The sequence below is a fragment of the Balaenoptera ricei genome, chromosome 12 (genome assembly GCF_028023285.1).
Source record: "Balaenoptera ricei isolate mBalRic1 chromosome 12, mBalRic1.hap2, whole genome shotgun sequence".
Classification (NCBI taxonomy): domain Eukaryota; kingdom Metazoa; phylum Chordata; class Mammalia; order Artiodactyla; family Balaenopteridae; genus Balaenoptera; species Balaenoptera ricei.
The window spans coordinates 14,954,652-14,967,230 of NC_082650.1; positions in this window are offsets into that span (position 1 = coordinate 14,954,652).

Below are 12,579 nucleotides of genomic sequence, written 5' to 3' on the forward strand. Positions count from 1 at the left end.
TCAAGAAATTGAAGAAAACAAAATAACATCTCCAAAAAAAAAAGTAGAAGAAAGAAATGAATAAATAAAAATGCAGAAATCAGTAAATTTGGAAATAAAACTAAATGAGAAATTTTAAATTGCTGGTCAGTAATACAGCTTTTCTTTGAAAAAAAAATAACAAAACAGGTAAATAGGCATAAGAGTATTAAGAGGTACTCTCTACCAAGACTTGCTTTTTTCTATCCTCTCACTGCAATACTCTCCCCCAAATACTGTGCTCACACAAAGTGCCCCTCCCTCCGCAACCCTGCAAAATTAGCATCAGAATAGCCCACTCCACTGGCTGTCACCACCATCTCCGATGCTCAGGGGAGACTAGCTCAGCCAAGGTGGAAAGTTCTCTGACATCACAGTATCTTGAAGGCTGTGAAAGGACAGTGCCCACAAATAGAGGCAAAGATGGCCAGTGGGAGGGTGGGGACCACTGAGGATTCCCTCATTGCTGAGACACCTCTGCTGAAGTTCTGAGGGTGAAGCAAAAGATATCACAGTGATCTCTGGTGTTGACATAGTAATGAACCATCCTTTGCTGAACTTCACCAGAAAAAATTCTTATAAAAAGTACATCAGGGCTTCCCTGGTGGCGCAGTGGTTGAGAATCTGCCTGCCAATGCAGGGCACACGGGTTCGAACCCTGGTCTGGGAAGATCCCACATGCCGCGGAGCAGCTAGGCCCGTGAGCCACAACTGCTGAGCCTGCGCGTCTGGAGCCTGTGCTCCGCAACAAGAGAGGCCGCGATGGTGAGAGGCCCGTGCACCGCGATGAAGAGTGGCCCCCGCTTGCCGCAACTAGAGAAAGCCCTCGCACAGAAACGAGGACCCAACACAGCCATAAATAAATAAAGAATCCTGGTTAAAAAAAAAAAAAAAAAAACTCATTTGCCCTTTAAATAAATAAATAAATAAATAAATAAATAAATAATAAAAAAATAAAATTAAAATAAAAAGTACATCAACCATTACATAAAATTAACCAAAGATAGATGCCAGGAGATGCAACAATGCAGAATAAAACCTTTACAAGCAGAGATGTGGAAAAAAGCAAGCACAAAAGCACATGGGACTAATAATACTCACACTAACAATAGGTAGCACTTACCTGTACCAGACACGATTCTAAGTTCTTTACATGCATTAACTCTTTTAAATGTCACAGTATTGCATGGTAGGTACGATTAGGAACTCCATTTTACAAATAAGAAGCTGGGGCAGAACAGTTCATTTATTTTCTCTTATTCACAATGCTCATAAATGGTGGAGGATTTGGATACATTCCTTCTAGCTCCAGAATCTATGCTCTTAGCCACTATAAATAACCCCAGTAATTAAAAAACAAACAAACAAACATGAATCTAGATGGCAATAGGATACCTTGATTCAGTAAATGATTTTATTTATGGATGGTTTTAAACATTAAAAAATAATTTTATTTATGGAAGGTTTTTAATGATTTTATTTATGGATGGTTTTTAAAAAGAAAAATATTAATGAATCTGGCTAGATTGATAAAGTGTCATCATAACTGGCTATTGTTCTTCCTTATCCACAGAACATCAAGATTTAGACAAATAATTGATATCACCTTGAGTTCTATACATTTATTTGATTTCTATCTATTTGTACTAGAGGCTTTTTTTTTATTTCATGTAGTCTATCCAAAATAAAACATCAACTTTTAAAAAGTGGGATAAAAAAGGTGATAATATAGAAATTTTGAAAAGTAAGGGCAGACTACATAAAAATTAGTAGTAAGAAAATTGAAATCTACACAATGCGGCTGAACTTCTAAAAATAATATGATTTATCAATATCGATATAAGAGTAAATGAACTTAAACATACCAGTAACCATAGAATAAATTAGAAAGTTAAAGTCTTCCTCCTAAGAAAAGCACTGGGTCCAAGTAGTTTTACAGGCAAAATGTATAAACCTCTCAAGCAACAGATCTATATAAACAGGCATCTCCTAGACCAGGAGTCAGGAAACTGAGACCAGGAGTCAGGAAACTGCAATGTAGGTTGGCCTGTCACCTGCTTCTGTAAATACAGTTTTATTGAAACACACACCCAGTCATTTGCGTATAGGCTTTGGCTGCTTTACTGCTATAAAGGCAGAGTCAAGGAGGTGCGAGAGGCCTAAACTACTTACTCTGTGATCCTTCACAAAAAAACTCTTCCTAGAGGGAGGAAATCCAATGGCCAATAAATATATGTGGTAGCCATAAAAATGCACCACTCAGATCAGCTGTGGGGAGCATACCTGATAGATTTCCTGGCTGCTGAGTTCACACCGAGGCCACGATTCCCATGGGCTGCTTCAAGCCAGTGACTGAGCAAGAGGGCTGCTGGGTACAGGATTCCTGTGAGGCACGCGCGCTGGACTCCTCTGACAGGTGACTTTGGTTCAAAGGCTCCACGTGGGCCTGGGTGAAGCGTTCTAAGAACTGCACTGTGGTCTGAGAGTCTGGTTCCCCAGCCCTCCTCTTCCCCTGCTCTCCTCCAACCTGCATGGCAGTCCGACAGCTTCTACCACATCCATTGCTCTCTCCCCTTTCTCCTTCACAGGCATTTTCCCTAATAAACTTCTTGCACATCTAATCTAGTCTTAGTGTCTGCTTCTCAGAGGACCTGAACGAGCATGACATGTAAAAATTGCTACCCTTATCTCTTCTTGCATTAGGAAAATGCAAAATAAAACAACCACACACCATGTTCACTCAGATTAGCAAACTTTCTAAATTGGACACTATCAGTTGTTGATGACTGAGGAGAGACTGATTTTCCCATAATCTACTGAAAGTGAATTGGTTCTGCCATGTAAGAAAGCCATTTGAAAAGTGAGTGCACACTTTAACCCAGCAATGCTGCATCTCTGTAATCGTCCTAGAGGAGTACTTGAAATATATACAATAACACACATATAAGGTGTTTCATTGCAAGGCTGTTTATAATTGTGAAAAATTGGGAATATCCAACAGTATGATTAAATAAATTGTGAAATATCTATGTCATGAAATACCACGCAGGATATCATGAGAGGGAAGATAGATCTACATGTATTGAAAGATCTCTAGACATCCTAGTAAGTGATGAAAGCAAGATGTAGAGTAATACATACCATGTAATACCATTTATGTTTAAAACTCCCAGAAACCTCTCTCCCTCACTCTCTTTACACACACACACACACACACGTATATATATTTATAAACTAATTATCAGTTTATTGTATTTAGGTAGAGGAATGAAATTAGGAGTGGTGAAGGAAATTTTAGCTTTACCTGATTTTTTGTTAATATTCACATGGAGAATCTATTCATATATTATTTTCATGGGGAAAATCTATATTTTAAAAAATTCAAGTCATAGCAATTCTTCTTTCTTTCTCTGGGCTGCTGGGCAATATCGGAGGCTCCCTGAACACTGCACATAATGGCATGTATTCCATAGGTAGGATCTAGAAACTCCTCCAAAGAGCAAGGTTGAAAAGAAATCACATTATCTGGAGGTTCTGTTTCTATTAATTCAACAGAAAAGCCTGCATGGTTATCAGTGAAGAATCCATAAAAGACTACTTCCAGTAAACTTTCTAATAGATAAGAGACAACTCATTCATGATAGATGGATAGATTTATAGACAAGAAGAAATACAAACACTTATATTCAGTAGTCATCTAGATGTATCAAAATATACATCACACTATTGTTTGTCATTTGCAGTCAGTGTGACCCAGACTAAGCATCAAAGAGAAAAACCTGCTGTGTTTTCAGAGCAGGTTTTACAAAGGGAACTGACAGGTCACGAAGAGCTGTAAGAATCAAACTGTCTTCCTTTGAACGTGGTAACTACTTCTGTCCTCGAGACTCATAACTAGATAAAGCATTTTGTGAAGACCAAGCTTGGAACCAAAGAACCTCACCTAGGCCAAATGCCAGTTCTTTTTCCACTTAGCCTCACTTTCATAGGACCCATTTACTGAAGATGAGATAGTTTATTTATCCGCCCAGAGTTATCCATCTAATCCTAATATCTCTCCAGTGAAACCTTTTAATACTACATGAGCTGGACGTCAATTCCAAAGAGCAGCCGGAGCGCAGGTTTTGGCTTCCTCTTCGAAAAAAACAATACCTCTAATCGTTAAGTTCTTGTCACCCTTAGCGCCCTCTTCCATATTAGACTGTGGAGTAAACCGTGGAATCATGTAAGCAACAATGTTTTCTTAGTGCTTGGGGTTTTATGGCTGTTGATAGCAAACTAAGAGACCACTGGTTGTTATGAATCAATCTGAGTCCCAGGATTGGGGACTTGGGGTTCTGTAGGAGCCTCAAGTAAGGTCTAAAAGGACTAGCGGGTTACTGCAGGCTGGCCATCTAGAAGTGAAGTTGGTCCACAGTCTTGCCCCTTTACCCACTTCTGCCCTGTCTACAGTCAGAATGTGCCTGTAGGGATACGTAAATGTCTAAGTGTCCTTGGCCTAAGGCCAACAACGATATAGAGAAAGAATGTCAACAGAAAGATACTGTAGCCCAGGGCACCCTGTAGCAAAGCAAGGCTCACTCCCACCTCCTAGCACCATAGCTTTAATCTACCTGTGCCTCTGCATTCCACGGGTTCGCCTGTCTCTGCCAGCAGGACTTGGCATTCCTCCCTTTGCTGTACCAACACAATCTTGTTTGTGCATCATGTTAGTTTACTTAACATAACAATGACTAACATCTCCTGAGTCCCAATCATAGGCGAGGCACTTTCCACCGGTGTTCTTATTTAATCCTCACAACAACCCCATGAGGCAAGCATTACTTTTCGTCCCATTTTACTGCTAAAGATAAGAGTGATACATTGCCCAAGATCAGCTTAAAAGTGGTGAATGAAGACTCAGCTCCGATCTCTTTGCTTTCAAACCCCAAGCTCCCAACCACTATGTAATAAGATCTCTAATGTCTTAGCACCACAAGTTGGTCATCAGATGACATTTAAGACTGTTTCTGACAAATCCAATTACATGGAAACCTTAGAGTGTTAAATCAGTTTACATTCATTCATCCAAGAAACATTTACTAAAGTTCTGCTGTGTCTCATTTCAGATGCAACAAAGATTCAAGCATCAGGAAGATAATACATCTCAGGAACTCATAGTCTAGCAGAAGAGACAAACACAAAAATAACCATAATACAATGAGATAGAAGCAAAACAATGGAAAGACACTGACAATTCCCCTCTTCTCTCCAAAATTTTCCTATTTCTCAGCCTTAATTAGGTTACCTATTCTTTGATAATTTTCATAACTACATTTTTGCAGCTCACAAAGATTTTTTATTATAATCTCTCTTTCACATAAAATTATCAGATTTTTTAAAGAACCAACAACTTACCAATTCTTTGCCCAAAATTTGATTCTGGGGCTTCCCTGGTGGCGCACTGGTTAAGAATCTGCCTGCCAATGCAAGGGACACGGGTTCGAACCCTGGTCGGGGAAGATCCCACATGCTGTGGAGCAACTCAGCCCATGTGCCACAACTACTGAGGCTGCGCGCCTAGGGGCCGTGCTCCACAACAAGAGAAGCCACCGCAGTGAGAATCCCGTGCACTGCAACAAAGAGTAGCCCCGCTTGCCACAACTAGAGAAAGTCCGCGGGCAGCAATGAAGACCCAACGCAGCCAAAAATAAATACATAAACAAATTTTTTAAAAAATGAAACTAAAAAAAAATTTGATTGTGATAGCTAATGTCTATTTGTTCTTAAAGTTTTTAAATGTTTTTGTTTACACAATGCTAAGATTAATTTAAATCTCCCAAAGGTTATTACCTTTAAAAATTGTTATGGGAAAAAAATTTGCAAACTACATAGCTGATAAAGTATTGTTATCCAAAATATAAAAAGAACTCTTAAAAATCAAGAAGAAAACAAACAACCCAATTAAAAAATTGAGCAAAAGATCTGAACAGACACCTCACCAAAGAAAATATACAGATAGCCAATAAACATATGGAAAGATGCTCCACGTTATTTGTCATTAGGAGATTATAAATTAAAACAACAATGAGATACCAGTACACACCTATTAGAATGACCAAAATCTGGAACACTGACAACACCAAATTCTGATAAGGATTCGGAGCAACAGGAAATCTCATTCATTACTGGTGGGAATGCAAAATGATACAACCCCTTTGGAAGACAGTTCCTTACAAAACTAAACATTCTCTTACCATATGATCTAATAATCATGCTCCTTGGTATTCACCCACATGAGTTGAAAATGTATGTCCACACAGAAGACTACACACAGATGTTTGTAGCATAACTGCCAAAACTTGGAAGCAACCAAAATGTCCTACAAGTAGGTGAATCAATAAATAAACTGTGGTACAACCAGACAATGGAATATTATTCAGCACTAAAAAGAAATGAGCTGTCAAGGCAGCAATATACATGGAGGAAACTTAAATGCATGTTACCAAGTGGAAGAAGCCAATCTGAAAAGACTATATACTGTATGATTCCAACTCTATGACATTCTGGAAAGCGCAAAACTATGGAGACAGTAACAAAGATCAGTGGTTTTCGGGGGTTGAGGAGAGGGAGGGGAGGGTTGAATAGGCAGACCACAGAGGACTTTTAGGTCAGTGAAACTACTCTGTATGATACTATACTGATGGATACATGTCATTATACACTTGTCAAAACCCACAGAATGTACAACACCAGGAGTTGTAAAGCTATGGACTTTGGGTGATAATGGTGTAAATGTAGGTTCATCGATTGTAACAAATGTACTTCTCTAGTATAGGATTGTCACAGTGGTGAGGCTGTGCATGTGGGGAGAAGAGGTTATGTGGGAAATCTCTGTACCTTTCACTTAGTTTTGCTGTGAACCTAAAATGGCTCTTAAAAATAAATTCTTTTTTTTAATGTTCATTCAAAATTGATTGTTTTATCTATTCCATCCTAGTCATGGATTAAATGTATTTTCCCCAGAAGATTTATAATCCTCTCCAATGTCCAAATCACTCAAGTCATTTCATCTAAATGCAATGAATAAAAAGGGGTTCAGCAAGGGAAGCTGAGTCACTGAGACACAGCAGTGTTTGGTAGATGTACTTCGGTTGGCCCATGTAGAAAGAGTAAGTCGCATGTCACATCTACTCAGCAGCCACAGTGCAAACAGGCTCTCATCCCTTCAAATACAATAACATTCAACATTATTTGGTCAACTTCTTAGAGCTCTCCAAAATAAACTGAGTCCTTACCCTACTCTTCTTACTAACCACATATTTTGGAAAAACACCATTAGGGTGCAACTGGCACTGACATTTTCCAAATAAAACATTTATTTCTGAAAATATAAATTGTCTTATTTTTCTGTTGTAAACACTGGTTTTGTTGGCAAATGGAAATGTGAGTAGCAATTATTGTGGTGAGGCAGTTGGAGTGTCTCTGGGTTTTTTCGTATTTCCACAGGCCCAAGGCCACAGTGATGGCTTTCCCATCAGGCCTGAGTCCTGACAACTCCCTTAGGTGCCTTCTGATGGACTTCTTGGCAACAGGACATAAGCCCACAATGTAGATGTGCTACTCTGAGCTCTTTGAAAACTCTTCTCTTTCCCCACAGCTGTCCATTTGCCATTGGGATTATAGTATTCGTGCTGCATTTTTATTACTATAGGTTTCATAAAAGGTGATGTTTCACAGTATTATGCAGACATGACAGAGGATGCTCCAATCATCCATTGCTGCATCGCAAACCAGCCCCAAAATATCAAGGGTCCAAAACAATACTAATTTATTAATCTCATGATTCTGTGGGTTCTGTTCATGACTGGAACCCCCCAGGTGGTTGCACTCAGCTGGAAAATTGGCCCAGGGTTAGGCTCACCCAGAACACTGGGATGGCTGGGCCTCTCTCCACGTGGGGTCTTAGAATCTCTCTCCAAGAAGACTAGCCGAGTCTGGTCTCTCTTGCATAGCATCTGGGTTTCAAGAGGGTAAGTCCCAATATGCAAGTGTTTATCAAACCTCTGGTTATATTACGCCCACTGACGTCCCATTGTCCAAAGCAAGTCACAGAGCCAAGCCCGGAGTCATTGTGGAGTGGAGAAGGATTGGACAAGGGCATCAATACCAAGAGGCATGATTCACTAGTGGCCATCCATGGAACAGTCCACCCAGAGGGAGGAAAAACATCAGTCCTTGATGATAGTGATTTAACCTAGGAACAAAGGTATTCAATATGAAAACATGATGACTGGACATAGTAAGGGCTTAATAGTAATAATAATTTAATTACTATAATAATAACTAATATATATGTAGACAATTATGCTATACCAGACATTGGACTAAACATTTTATGTTATTATTTAACTTAACTCATAGCAACTGTAGAAGATTTGGTACCATTGTGAATCCTCATTTTACGGAGGAGAGAACCGATGCTCAAGTATGGAAGCAAACAGTAAAAGGTAGGGTTCAGATGAGAATCCAGTGCGCACAACTCCACACCCATGTTCTTAATCCCCATGTTATCAGACTTCTAAGCAAATGGTACAGAAGTCCCCACGATGGTGGCAGTAGCATGTCTTTTAAATATCACCTTTAACATTCAGTTGAAGTCAATCGTCCTAACTCCCTAAGCAGTGAGTCCGGGTGAGCTCCTGTCTACACAAAGATCTCTGCTGAGCAGACACCTTTCCTTCTTGGCCACGCCCCTAGACTTCTGAGTCACCGGCTAATCTGCATACACGGATAAAGTTCCCACTCTCCTTCAGGACAGGGCACAGCCTGGCCAGGCCTCCACCTCCAGGGCCTGGCAATAGGCTCCTCCTCGGAGGCGGCAGAAGAACGCAGGAGGAATGACACTGGTTAGACCACCCAGCGCCCAGGGGAGCCACCTGACACTAGACCCGTAACCTCCTTTAGACCGTTTCTTCAGCTTTAAAGTGAGGCTAGTAACAGTGTCTGCCTCAGAGAGTTTAGGAGAAGATTAAATTAGATAAAGCTTACAAAGCAGTCTCTGGTGCATAAATAAATGGTTACTATTGGTGTTAAGATTAAGTGCTTTTCAGAACTTTTTTGCAACTCATCACATATGCTGAGAGGAGCGTCTAAGGGGCTCTATCATCTCTGCGGAGGACCTTCTAAGGAATATCAACGGAGACACGTAGACCGTATGTTAGCTTACTTATAAGAAACAATCAAAGAAAAGTTTTAAATAAGCTACTTGACTTAGCTGGGGGGAAAAAAAAAGAGCAATGTGATTCTCAAAAGCATGTGGGTCACGTCTCCCAAAGTCATATATTATATATCCTCTTGGTTTATATGTCAGCTCAACCTCTGTACTGAGGGTAATAAAAATTAAATTGCATCGGTGAAGAATCACATTGAAATGTGCTCTTTTTAATCTAGTATTTTACTTAATTTTATGTATTTTTGCTAAAAGAGGAAAAATTCAAAAACAAATACTGAGTTAAGAGTCCAATGTTTCAAGAGGCATAAACACTTTGTAGACGTTCTCCCCGTGTTTTACCAGCTTAGCTTTCCTCACAGTGCTGCAACCAGACACAACTAAACTCCCTTATATATGACAGGCCGTTGTATTAAGTTTACAGAATGGAGGTACCTAGGGAAGTCTTTTAGGTTACTTACAAATTCTTCCAGTTAGTTGCTTTAAACGTTATCACAAGCAAAAGGAAAGCATGAAAGATATGACACTAAAATAATGCCAGCAAATTATCTTCACAATTCCAAATTGCTTGTAGATATCATTGCCCTATAAAAAGCAAAGTGTGTCTTAGAAAGCTTTTGGATAAAATGGGCAGCTCAAGTACCCATTAGAATGTCTCTTTTTCTAAAGAGGGTAAAATTTCAGTCTTCCTAATAAAGTCTGTTGTGAGTATTTTCTCACTTATACTCACCTTGAACAAATAATGAAAGCAACAGAGACATTCTGGTACAGTAAGAAAAGCAAGAGCTGTACGTCAGCCAGAACTGAGTGCAAATTCCACATTCTTCTACTTGCTGGTTTAACGACCTTGGGTGAGCCCCTCTTAATCACTTTAACCCTCTTTCCCCTCATCTGTAAAAATGAGAATCACGGTTCCTCCTTTAAGGACTGTTGTGAGGATTATAGGAGTTGCTGTAGATGAAAATCCTTGGCACACTGTCTGGCACAGAATAGGCATTTATTAAATGTTTATTTTTTCTGTCTTCTCAATAGACTTTTCTTTTTCAAACCAATTACCTTCAAACCTACACTGCATTAGAAAAAAGTCCTTATTGAAAGCCTCAATCATTGGCAAATGTAAGCTTTGACCTAAAAGCTCTACATTAAGGGATTAAATTCTTTACAAACCTTACCAGTGAAATTAACAATCACCTTCCAAACATGGGGCAGGTGAACTGCTCATACACTTCACGTTCAATATGCACTGTCACACTCTGAGAATAAATCATCAGCTTTTACACCTACTTGCATAACCAGGAACTTAATTAAAGCCAACTAACATTTTTTAGGAGTACAACAGTTGATTCACAACTGCATTTGCCATCAAGACTGCCTTGTGAGCTTAATCCCTCCTCTACTAAAAATTATAAGGTACCAATCACTCTTTTGCTCTGTTTTCCTAGGTAAGTGTCAATCAGGTCATTAAGCACACAGAGCTATTACAATGTAACCATTTTCAAAAGGAGAAACTGCTGTCCCAAGAACGAGAACCCGCTCTCCTGATTCTCAGTCCACTGTACACTGTATCAGATTATTACATCTTTTCTGTGAGCAGCCTTAAATCCTTTTTGTTAATTCAGGGACAGGGGAGGGAACAGAGTAGAGTAGATATGATGGATTGGCACTCAATATCCATTTCTCCCTTCTTGTGGTGCAGTATTTTTCAAACTGCCAGTTGCCATCCATTAGTCATGAAGTCAACTTGGTGGGTCAAGACCAGCATTTCTTTCTCTTTTTTTTTTAAATTAATTAATTAATTTATTTATTTATTTTTGGCTGTGTCGGGTCTTCGCTGCTGCTCATGGGCTTTTCTCTAGTTGCAGCAAGCGGAGGCTACTCTTCATTGCGGTGTTCAGGCTTCTCATTGTGGTGGCTTCTCATTGCGGAGCACGGGCTCTAGGCACACCGGCTTCAGCAGTCGTGGCTTGCGGGCTCTAGAGCACAGGCTCAGTAGTTATGGTGCACGGGCTTTGTTGCTCCGTGGCATGTGGGATCTTCCCAGACCAGGGCTCGAACCCGTGTCCCCTGCATTGGAAGGCAGATTCTTACCTCTACACCACCAGGGAAGTCGCAAGACCAGCATTTCTTAACGGAGTGGAGTAGCCTAGATTAGCATAGAGTTGCACAGCATAGACTAGGATAGAAGCCATCAGGGGGCATCACATTGTCTTGTGAATCTTTTATTTCAGTTAGACATGAATGTGACTGCAGGTATGTGTCAGTCAAATGAATTTTACAGTAGAGTATGTCTTAAAGTTGGAAACACATTGTTCTGGTATGCTTTTCTGTACCTCTGACATTGAGAAGCTAAGTACTCTGTATCCTAGAATCCCTTGAGAAAAGATTCCGGGTATAATTTGTGTTTGGCCAGTCAGATGCCCAAGGGTGCAATTTGGAAGATGGCAGTGGTCACACCTCTACTGCCACAGCTATTTCTCTTAGCAAGCATGTCACAGACACTTTGCGTCTTCTGGGGCTTCATTAGCAGAGGGCCCACCATACGGTCATAAGGTCTCTGGGTACCAAGAGGCAAGACGCAAGGCATCCATTTCCTGGCCCAGATGGCAGCAGTGGCAGTGAGGTTCTGGAGCTAGCAGCAGTAGGGGAGCCACTCTGAAAACCTGAAAACGGTGGCTTCCAGAACTTGGTGATATCGATGAGATTCTGGATCCACTGGCTTCCTGGTTGCAGAGGTAGCAGCAGCTGTCTTGGTGGTTTAGTTCTGTGATGGGCCTCTGGAAATTGCTATGGAAAGTTCAACTTCAAGTCTGTTCCTTCAGCCTTCACATTATTCTACAATCCACTTAAGACCCTGTAATAAATCCCTTCTTGCTTAAGCTACTTGGAATACCATCTATTCCGTACCCTGTTGAAACTGATATGAAATGGAAAAAAAATAAAATATTTTTTGATATTCAACATTATACTGGAATCTAGTTATGAGTCTCTAAAGAGAATTCTGGAAAGGAGCAGAAAAATCAAGTAATTTGTGAATTAGAGATATTTTCAGTTTTGTTTTGTTGTTTTGTGTTTTTCAGGTCTTATATCACCAAGTGATCAATAGTTGTTGATTGACTGATTATAAAAACCACATGTTGGAAAATACCTACATGGTACTTTCATAACTAGTTGCAAGGAGAATGAACGAATCGGTCTTAGGTCAGGCTTCCTGGAAAGACTCTGAGATGGGAATGTGGATGCAGGGAGTTTGTTGAATTGCACATTCAGAACAAAACCTGTAAGAAAATAAGAAAGCAGAACTGGGCAGAGGAAGCAGTTGTACTGTGATGCGATTACAACAAAGACCTTAG